At 45.1% G+C, this 11,241-nt stretch overlaps 1 long non-coding RNA gene across 1 annotated transcript in view; it reads right to left on the reverse strand.

Annotated features, from left to right (window-relative positions):
• The window catches only part of LOC123380241, a 41,881-nt gene extending 39,892 nt beyond the window's left edge, over positions 1-1,989 (reverse strand). The window contains exon 1 of the long non-coding RNA XR_006585783.1: positions 1,385-1,989. This is a non-coding gene — a long non-coding RNA (uncharacterized LOC123380241). The remainder of the gene's footprint in view (positions 1-1,384) is intronic.
• Positions 1,990-11,241: the final 9,252 nt, after the last annotated feature.

Genomic DNA, 11,241 nt, shown 5'->3' on the forward strand with positions numbered 1-11,241 from the left:
CTTGAAGAAGCTATGTTGGGCCTTTCTGGGCTCCTACCAAATAGGAGCCACATATCTCTGTATCATGTATAATTAATGTTTTAAAAGACATATTAGAGGTGCCTGGGTGACTCAGTCCGTTAAGTGCCTGACTCTTGATTTTGACTCAGGTCATGCATGATGTCACCGTTCGTGAGTTCAAGCCCCACATATGGCTCTGCACTGAGTGTGGATCCTCCTTGGGATTCTCTCTCTCTGACTCTGCCTCTCTCTCTCTCTCTCTCTCTCTCTCAAAATAAACTTAAAAATAAATAAATAAAAGACATATTAAATGGACTGTTGGTTATTGGTAATATATTTTATTTTGGAACAGATCCACATTGGTTTGGTTTAAAACACAAAATTCTTCTCTTCCAAGGAGAATATGTTGTAACAGGATCCGTCTATTGATGCAATAAATATTGATCACCTGCTATGTGTGAGGCACCACGTTAGAATACATACTGTCTGTCTCTAATACACACACACACACACACACACACACACACACGTGTTTGTATATGAATCTGTATATAGAGAAAACGTACAGGTACAAAATTGGTGGTAGCTATTTAGCACAGGGAATTTACTAAATAGGTAGCACATACTGTTTAAGCTGCTCATATGAGAGTCACTCTGCCTTGTGTGACCCTTTGAATTATTATCTCATATAATTACTTCGTTCTTCTTATTTGGGTTTTGGCTCCCCACCGAATCTCTGAGCTTTAACAGGGCTGGACTGTAGAGCAGGCTCTGCCCTCCCTCCACTCATTACTCCTTAGCGGTAATTAGTGGATAGATTGCTGCTAAGCATCAAACAGGTGCAGACATTTAGCAGAGGGTAGGGTTACATTTCTCCAAAAGCCGTGCCTTTCCCGCACATTTTGAAGGCAACGTGTTGACAGTACAGAACGCAGATGAAAAGACGTTGGAGGAAAGTATACACATTACACAAACTTTCGTGTGCGTAGCAATCACCTAGGGATCTTGTTAAAGAGTAGATTGTGAATCAATAGGCCTGGGGCAGGGCCTGAAATTGTGCTGGTAACAAGCTCCCACGTGATGCCGGGGCTTCTGTGTGGATCAGACTTGGCTGATGCAAGGTTATATGTAATGGCCGCATTAGGGACCAGACTCTTACAACCCTAAAGAAGCTAGAGCGCTTCCCCTAGCCATGGCCGCTCTCCAGGCCACCCCCGCCCTGCCGGGTCAGCACCCCAAGTTCGCCCGCCGGTAGTCGCGCCTGGCTGGCCTATGACAGCTGTTTGCAAGGACCTGAAAGGCGTGCCTCTCACTACTCTCCGAGTCGGAGTCGGAGCGCAGCCGCCCGGTGAGCGCCGCCGCGCGGGCAGACGACGCGACTCACGTGGGACATCTCCAACTGCTCCTCCTGGAAACCCGGCAGACCGGTTTTACCCGTCCTCGTCCAGAAGTGGCTACCGATCCAACTGCAGGCAACCGGAGGAGGCCGGCGTCCTTCCTCACCTCCACCCGCCCCCCGCCTTCCCCAGTCACTTCTTCATTTTTCTACCTGACACTCCCGGAGCCGCAGAAAGCGAAGACCCAGCACAGCAGCTGGCCGAGCACCGTCTCCAGCGACGTGTGTGAAACTGTTCAACCCCAAACACAAACACCAGCCACTGACATGTTTTAAGAAACGCCACAGTTGGATGACTGCGGAACCAAAACAGACCAAATGGGGAGGCAAGAAGGGAAAGCAATTGGCCCAGTTCGGTTGGAGAAGCGGCTCGTGTTACACTCCCTTTGCCAGTTAGCGTCGTGGGCGTTTGTTGCTGTGTTAATTACAGTTCTTCCCCGAGTCGGAGGCGAGAACAGCCCTGGTGGAACGGTTTCAAGTGGAGCGTTCCGCCAGGGGGAAAACAACTGCCTTTCTCCCCAGCTGGGGAGGGATTCCCAGCAGGCAGCCCACGGTGCGCGCTGTGCGCCGGCATCGCCGGCGAGGCTCCGACCGCGGGCTTCCGGGTGCGCTCGCAGACGGAGCCTCGCGCGCTTCCACCGCGTCCGGCTGCCCTGCCGGCCGAGGCAGAGGAGGAGCCGGTCGGCTGGCGTCTCCTGAGCGCACGCCTGGGGCCGGCGAGAGGGCGCACTTCTCAATTCCTGGTTTTCTCTAAGCGTTCCGGGGGAGCTCCCGGAGTGGAGGTCTGGCACGAGAGACTGCCCGTTTCATCTTTGGATGGACCCCGGCAGGGTGGGCGCGGCTGGTTCTGAAGGAATCAGGGACAAAAGTCAGATAGTGCCGCAGGGTGGGAAGTAGGTGCAGACAAAATGACCTGGCTCCAAATCCTGCCTCTGCCCCTCATTAAATTTATGTGACCTCGGGCAAGTTGATACTTTCCTATGCCGCGCTAATTCTCCCCTTATGCGGTATCGACTATGTTGCAGGACTCTTCTAAGCACTCAGTCCTCACAACAACCTTATAAAGAAGCACTTTTTAAAATTGCCGTTCCACAAATGGGAAAACTGAGTCCTAGAGATGTTAACCGCACAGCGGATGAGTGGTAGGGCTGGGATTGGAAAGGAAAAGTCTACGCTCTAACCATTATGCTAAACTGCACGTTAAGCGATAATGCGTATGTATGTAAAGTACCTGGAAAATAGCAGGGAGGGGGTGGCTATAGGCACATACTCATCAAACTGATCCTAGCTAAGATGTAATGGACCCAGTATTGATTTACAAGGGAAGTGACCGAGGGGGGTGAGGGCCCACGTGGTTATGGGAAATCCATCAGAGGCAGCTGAACAGGGATTGGGGAATAGGAATATGGATCCCAGCTCCAACTCCATCGATGTGTCACCCTCATCCCCACCACCTTGCCAAATGTGTCCACAGCCCAGACACGGCTAAAGACACTAGAAAAACAATTAGAAGCCATAGGGTCAGAAAAGCCCAGTGAAAAGGGGCCTGAGTCTGTGAGTCTATACTAAAGCCACCTACCAGCTCAAACAGTACAAAAAATACTAAACTGTTGGTTTTCCTGCTATTTTGAAAAATACATTTTTCTAAAGTGCTATTTGGGCCTTTTACGAATAAAATTCTTGGAAAGGACTCAAAAAATGCAATGCAAAAGCCACGGTATGCACTTGTAACTGTCATTTATGTACACTGAAGGGCTGGCACAGATGTCTGAGACAATATATGGGAAGTGCTTTGGAATAAAAGCATTAGGTAATGATATTTTAAAAGGATACCATACATGTTTAGATTGTAATAATCTTCCTGAGAGAATTCTGTCAATAACACGTGGCTTTCCCTCGGAGTTTCATGTCCCTCTTGGTAAGACGGTTTTTAAAATAGTGCAGTCAGGGTGGAAAAGGGGAAGCCTTATTCATGGGCTCTGAGGATCAAGACGTGGACATCTCTGGGGGCCACTGTTTTGCCTGCCACACACCCCAACTGCTTTGGTGGGAGGCATAGTCTTAATTAATTCAGAAACATGCTCAGCACTTACTCTGTGAAAGGTACTATTAGCAGGGACTCCTGAGTCTCATAATCCTGTATTTGAGTGCTAGCTCTGCCACTTACTAGTTACGTGATTTGGGGCCAGTTACACAACCTTTCTAACCCTCAATCTCTTCATCTGTGAAATGGGGATAGTAATAGTACCCACCTTGTTTTGTTGTTTGAATTAAATGAGATAATGCTAGAAAACATTTAGCACAGAGCCTGGCACATGGTAAACACTCAATGAATGTTTTGTTTATTATTACTAATCTGTCATGAGGATTGCAAAGATACATAATGCATGGTGTCTGGCCTTGTGGAGTTTAGGGAATACAGCGTACTCCACATGTAACTGTGAAGTTAGATAACACAGGAACAGATAAAGATGCAGAACAGTATCCTACTAAAGTGCTAAATGGGGTACTATAGACAGTAAGTACTATTGAGTGAAGGAAGATATTTTCAGTAAGCAGGAAAGGTAGGAATGAAGGAGGCAGGATTGGTGTTGGGACTAAAAGAAAGGTTAAATATAGACAGGTAGAGGGGGAAATGTCGGGCACATGAGCATATACGTGACAGATTACAAGGTGACAGTAAATAAGATGATTTACTTGTCATCTTATGGAATGGAGGGTTTGTGTAGGGGTGTTCATTCATTTCCACTTTTCTTCCGGAGTGTTTAGGGAAGGAGTGTACTATCGGATTTGAAGGGACCAGACTGGAGGGGCTTGAATACTAGGCTATACAGTTAAGATTTTTTTCCTGGTGGTTAGCAGAAAACCTTGGGAAGTTTTGGAGCAGAGGTAGATTCGTGGTGGAAGCTGTGTTAGGAAGGTTGATCCAAGAGTAGTAAATGTAGGATTGGTGGGAGGAGAACTTGAAGGTGGGGAGAGCTGTTGGGAGATGTCTTCAGTGGTCCAGAGAGTAGTGACTGGAGGAGATGTGATAGCAATCAGCTTCAGAAAAGGGGATGGACGAAAGAGACATGACAAAGCAAGAACAAAGAAAAGAGGGCCTTAGTGACACAGAGGGAACGGATATAAAATTCCTGGAAGTCTGGTAATGGAAATAATAGAAATGAGAAATGAGTTCATTTTGAGTGTTGCTGTGTTTGTTGAAGATGCTGGCAGGTCATCAGGTGGCACATGTCCAGGAGGCCATTGGAAATGTGGAACTGGAAGAGAGAGGTCAGAGCTAGACAATGAGGTTTGGCCATCATTAGCAGAGAGGTGGTGGCTGAAATCCTTCACTCCGGCCCCCTAGGCTTTCATGGTCAAACCCGTGTTAGTGTCCACATGGGTGGATTCCTAGCCTCATCCCTCTTTTCCTCCCCCTTTATGGGCTAAATTGTGTCTCCCCTAAATGCATATATTGAATCCTATCCCGCAGTCCCCCAGCAGGTGACTGTATTTGGAGACCGTGTCTTTAAAAAGGTAATTAAGATCAAATGAAGTCATCGACCAGTGCCTTTAGAGGAAGAGGAGATTAGGACAAAGACACACACAAGGGAAAGGCCACGTGAAGACATAGGGAGAAGATTGCCATCTACAAGCCAAGGAAAGAAACCAACCCCGCAGGCACCTTGTTCTCTAACTTCTAGTCTTCAGAATCGTGAAAAAATAAATCTCTGTTGTTTAAGCCATCCAGTCTGTGGCATCCTGTTATGGCAGCCCTAGCAAACGAATGCTCTCCTCCAGGAACCAGTGTCCTTGTACCTCCAGCCCATCTGAGCTGAGGGCGCTCCATGCTGCCAACATATCCCTCTGCTTACGTTTTAACAGCCTGTTTCCTAGCCCCTGATTATCTGGATATGGTGTGGGTGGTATTTAGTAGCCATCAGAAATGTTGTCCCCTGTGAACTAAAAACAAGGTTATCCTTCCTTGATAACAGTGGTATCTTGGGAGGCTCCCCTTGGTGGGGACTCTGGTGTCCAGAGCAGAGCTTGTGGAAGAGAGAGTTGGTCAAAGACGCCTTTCTGAGTACCCAGCTCACAGCTGTTCGAGGACTGTTCTGCCACCTGTTCCTAAGGCTGTCTCTGGCAATAGATTCTCCATGTGCCTTCCTCCGAAAGCATGCTCAGAACAGAAAGAAATGTGTCCCTTCTCGTTAGTAAGACAGAAAAATGAGTTTTACTGCACTTGTAACTCATACTTTTTTCTTTTCATTTAATAATGATTCTAAATCTTGGTGGGGCCCTATTTTTCAAAACACAGAATAAAATACATGGGGGTTGAAGACCAAGTTAGCACTTAAAGTAGCCCTCAGAGGAAGCAAACAGAGTGATATATTCGCACAACCACCTACAAAGAGCTTATCTATGAAAGGATAGAATAACAAGTGTCCAGAAAGCTCCTGTTAATTCACCTGGACAGATTCCAAGTCCCGTCTTGTAGACCTGTGACAGAGAAATATTCAGACCAGGACCGTGTCCTTGCTGACTTCCGTGTTCGTGAGAGCTGGCCTTTATGATGGATTAAGGCCCTTATTCTGAGGAAGATGCTGATGAAGTGTTCTCCATCTTCACAGAGGACAGAATGAGAGCAACTGGGCTGAAGGTGTAGCCAATAGAGTCATCCTGTCAGAAATAGAAATCCTGCTTCAAAGTCCATTTTAAGGTCTGCCTAGGTTGTGGTTGTGCTCTAGCTCCCTCCTCTGGGCTCCCGCAGTATTACCCTGCATTTTCCACAGTCTCTTTACTACTACACTGTGGTTATTTGTTTATGTTTGTTCCTACCTGGAGCCTGCGAACTCCCAAAGGGCATGGCTCCTGTCCATCTCTCTTTGTCCCTCTGCCTCAGCTGAATATTTCTAGCTGGCACTAGGTGAGGCCTCAGTGGATGGTGACTGGCTCTGTCCTTTGAAAACTTTTTGTGTTCTGGAGACTCTGTGTGTGTGTGTGTGTGTGTGTGTGTGTGTGTGTGTGTGTGTGTGTGACAGAGAGAGAGAGAGAGAGAGAGAGAGAGAGCGCAAAAGAGCAAGAGAGAGAATAGGTGAAAAAGGCCACGAATAACTGCTTTTGGAAATGTTTTGTTACTCTGGATATCAAATAAGCACATGGAAAGTGTAGCTGAATATCTAGCATATGTTGATAATTGATACATACTTATTGACTGGTTGAACAGGGCCTGTGAAACAGGTATTTGCTAAAGGGAGAGGTGTGGTTTCCTCTGTAGAGAGTTTTAAAAATACTTATTTATTTTTGAGAGAGAGAGAGAGCAGGGGAGGGGCAGAGAGAGAGGAAGACAGAGGATCTGAAGTGGACTCTATGCTGACAGCAGAAAGCCCGATGCCGGGCTTGAATCCATGAACTGTGAGATCATAACCCGAGCCGAAGTCAGATGCTTAAGCAACTGAGCCACCCAGGCGCCCCTCTAGAGATTTTTAAGCAAAATGATAGTGATATTTCTGAGCTGGGGTGTGAGCAACCTGCTGAATGCACATTCTTTTTCTTCTAGACCTAAAGGGTGATCGCAACCATGAAGCTGTGTACTGGATATACATAGCTATCGTTTATTGACTCCTACCATGTGTCAAGTGCTTTGTACATGCTATTTCACTGACTTTTCACATTCTTATTTAGATGAATATTGTTTCCCCCAATTTTACAGATGGAGAAATGGAGATTCAGAGAGGTTTGTTTATTCATTCAGTCAACCATATTTATCACTTTCTTGCTATGTGCTGAACACTGTGCCGGGCTCTAGGGATACAACAAAGGGGAAGGAAAGTGTTTCCAGGGAACAGGATATGCAAAGGCCAGAGGTGAGAACTACCATGATCCTTGAGAGTTAATTCTGGCTGGAATACAGATTTTGAGGAGACATAAGGCTGGAGAGTTAAGCAGTGACCAGATATTAAGTATTATCATGAAAACCTTAGACTTGGGGTGCCTGGATGGCTCAGTTGGTTAAGTGTCTGACTCTTGATTTGGCTTAGGTCATGATCTCACAGTTTGTGAGTTTGAGCCCCGGGTTGGGCTCTGTGCTGACAGCATGGATTCTGCTTGGGATCCTCTCTCTCTCTCTCTCTCTCTCTCTCTCTCTCTCTTTGGCCTTCTCTGGCTCTCAAAATAAATAAACAGACATTTAAAAATAAATAAACAATAGGCTCGGACTTGCTTTTAAGGCAACCTGACAGAGGATGAAGGTAGTGGTGGCTTAAATAAAGTAGGAACAGGTTAAGGGACTTATCCAATGTTGCATGACTAGAAAGTGGTAACTTGGGGTTGGAAATGAGATTCCATCTAATTCAGAAACTCATCCCATGTTGTCAGAAAACACTTCCACAAACTGGAGAAGAAAAGGTGGTGACTCATTTGTGGTTTTCTACCAATATTCTCTCCCTACTCCCAGCCCCTCACGGGCTTTCCCTTTTTTTTTTTTTTTTTTTTTTAATATTTCCCCAGGACCTGCAATGGCCCAGAAGAGGGTGTGTCTTAGCCTGGGGACCAAGCAACAGTTGCTGGCACCAAGGAACAGTTCTATGACAGCTTCTTGACTGCCTCTTGACTGCTTTCCACCCCTGTTCCTGGGGCTGACATTTCTGTCCATTACACAATAGTACAAGAAACAACCTGACTGCCTGCAGGTGGTGGGGAAGCTACATCTGGGCGTCTTTCGCTGCCTTCCTAAAACATGAGAAGAAGAAGAACCAGATTCCCACCTTGGAAGAGGAAGTTTTTTTGGGGGGTGGGGGGTGAAGAGGACGAGATGCTCATGTTCTCTTCGCTGCCATTCGTGTTCTTGGTGGATTCGAGGTGCCTATGCTTGCGCACTGTTTTTTCCGTGTTTCTCCTCAGTAGACGGCTGCCATCTTGCCAATGTTTAACTAAATCCGCATGCCATTATTTCGTATTTTGGAACCCCAAATGTTAAATCGCTTTCATGGTAAACAAAATGTTTTCAATAATTGCTCAGGAGAATTTGGAAAAGTCAGCTTGTTCTCTCCATCTTTATATTTTCAGCAGGATGCTTGTCTTTGTTCTTCTTCTTCTTTTTTTTTTCTCCATATAGTGTAGTGGGTGAGGGTGCAGTCTCTTCCAGAGTTCAAATCCTGAATCTCACACTTTCTAGGTAGGTGACCTTGGGCAAATTACGGAACATTTCTGTGCCCCCCCTTCCTTATCTGTAAGAAAGAAGTAATAATAGTATCTGTCTCACAGTATGATTATGAGGTTGAATGAGTTAATTAGACTATGTGGCACATAGTAGGTATTTCATAGTGTCAAGCTACCATTATTATTCATTAATTAGTTTGCATAGGTTTTTTTTTGGGGGGGGGGATTCTAATCCTCAGCTCCAAATATGCTTTTAGGAAAGCTTTGGAGAGATAAGTAGTACAGAACTTCATCCTGAGCACCCTGTCCGTGTGAAGTCCATCAGTGTACAAGGTGATGATTATCGGATGAGGCTTCCCTGAGGATCGAAAGAGGGAGGTACAGTTCTGCTTTGCTAAAGCTTCTGAGAATATTCAGAAGCCTTTGCAAAGGATGAAATAATATCCTATATGTTAACACGTCACATCAATCATCCCCAGCAAACTTCTGGGTTAGCTTATAGCATGAAGCCCAGTAACAAATTGCAGAACCACAGATGATTTTTTTAAAAAAAAATGTAGATAATGTTCATTGTATGAGTAAAATTCCAAAGCTTTTCCAAGTCACAGAGGAATGTACCTTTTGAAAAAGGTAACTTTTGAACAAAGTTTTTGTTACAGGTCAGTTAATTCTTTAGCTCTGCATATGAGGTGACTTTTATTTTCTTCGGAAACAGCTTTAACCAGAAAGCTCATGCCTAAGTGGAGGGAGAAGGCTGCCCTTTGATTCTTCTAGATAGAGGCTGTGATAAACAAGTTCTTGACAGTCTGCACTGCCTGGGAATGTGCAGGTGACTATGGAGACAGCCGTGGAGGCACAAGAACGGGCATATGGTCCTCATTGGCACAGCATACCAAAGTAATTAAAAATGTCTTAAAATGCAGAAACCCCCTAAACTGTAAAGTATATCATGGTAGATGTCAAATTAGCATTTTCTGCCTCTTTTAAACAATGCCATAATCTCATTAATCTGCAGAAGGAACCAAATGCATGGACTCCAACCAGTTGGCTGGACATATGTTGCATATTGGACTGGCCATTTGGTTGGATCTGATTAAAGTGGAGAAATTGCATTTTATTTTGGGCACTGAACCCAAATCTGGGTCTGCTTATTACTTTTTGAGCTCCCTTTTTAAAGTGATAGGTTTTTAAGTGCCAAAAATTCAGTACCAACTTGCGTTAAAAAAAAAAAAAAAGCCTATAAAGAAACTACACAGAGGAAAAGGACAAGGAGTGGAGATGGAAACATAAGGCTGGCTTCAGATCATTGGGATATATTAAATATCAGCATTCACAATATTATACATTAGAACTGTCAAACCCACAGGCTCTCGCTCACTTATGGCAAGGTGGCTCAGTTGATCCAAACATCTTATTTATTGTGCATGGTATCGTATACTTTTAAGCCTTTTAGCACAGCGCTTTGTTTTAAAATTCTTTATTAACGAGTATGAAATTTTTAAAATTCTAAGTATATTTGTAAGCAAAATGAATGTATATTGTTTGCTTGCACGGATGTACCCATTGTCTTAGTCAGTTTGGGCTGCTGTAACAAAATGCCGTAGATTGAGTGGCTTAAACAACAGAAATTTATTTCTCACAGCTCTAGAGCCTAGAAGTCCGAGATCAAGACACTACCTGATCTGGTGTATGGTGAGAACCTGCTTCCAGGTCTGCCTTCTTGCTATGTCTTCACACAGTGGACAGAGAGCTATCATCTCTCGTGTGGTGTCTCTTCTTATAAGAGCAGTAATCCCATTCATAAGGGCTCTACCCTTACGACCTAATCACCTCCCAAAGGTCCTACCTCCAAGTATCATCATACTGGTGATTAAGACTTCAACAGATGGATTTGGGGGGACACATTATCGATCCATAGCGCCCACTGATATTTCCCAAATATTCGGTGTGTGCTTAGCCCCCTGTACTAAGCATTGTAAGAACACAAATTTGCATGGGACGCGGTAAGGTATTTGTGATTAGGGCAAGTTCACGAGTAGCTCACATGCTGGGCAGGGTGTGTCATCTTCAGAAAAGCGCAAAGGGCAAGGGGATTCAGAGGAGGAGGAGATCATATGTGGTGTGTATTTGTGGGGAGAGGTAGGGTTCTGACAGGCAGACGTGGGAGCAGGAAGGTGATTTGCAATCTCAGGAGTAAAGGGTGGAAGGAAACACAGGAAACTATGTAATGGTGGCCACTGGAGGATAAATTTGGAAAGGTGGATGTGGGGGATCATCTTGTGGAGACGATGCAACGGCAGATCACAGCGTGGTGGGCAGCAGGGGGATGCTGAGGGTTTTTGAATAGAGGAATGACGACTGGACTTGTTCTCTAGGATGAATAACATGGCAGTATGTGATGCGTGGGACAGATCGGTGAGAACATCAGTTAGGGGATGATGACGGCAGACTGGGTGAGGGGGGATAGAGTCCTCATTTGAGGAAGGGGGTGAAAACAGAGAGGATGAGAAGTTAGAATTACTGTGAAAACAGAATCCACAGGACACAGACACTGAATGACTGCTGGCTGATGCAGCAGGATCATAGGACCTCAAAATTGTCACTTTAAACAATGATAATCAAAATTGTCACTTTAAACAATGATAATCATTACACATTCATAGACAGGCTAGTTTTCATAAAGCACTCTGGTTGACTGAATG

Source organism: Felis catus, chromosome A1 (genome assembly GCF_018350175.1).
Source record: "Felis catus isolate Fca126 chromosome A1, F.catus_Fca126_mat1.0, whole genome shotgun sequence".
NCBI classification, from domain to species: domain Eukaryota; kingdom Metazoa; phylum Chordata; class Mammalia; order Carnivora; family Felidae; genus Felis; species Felis catus.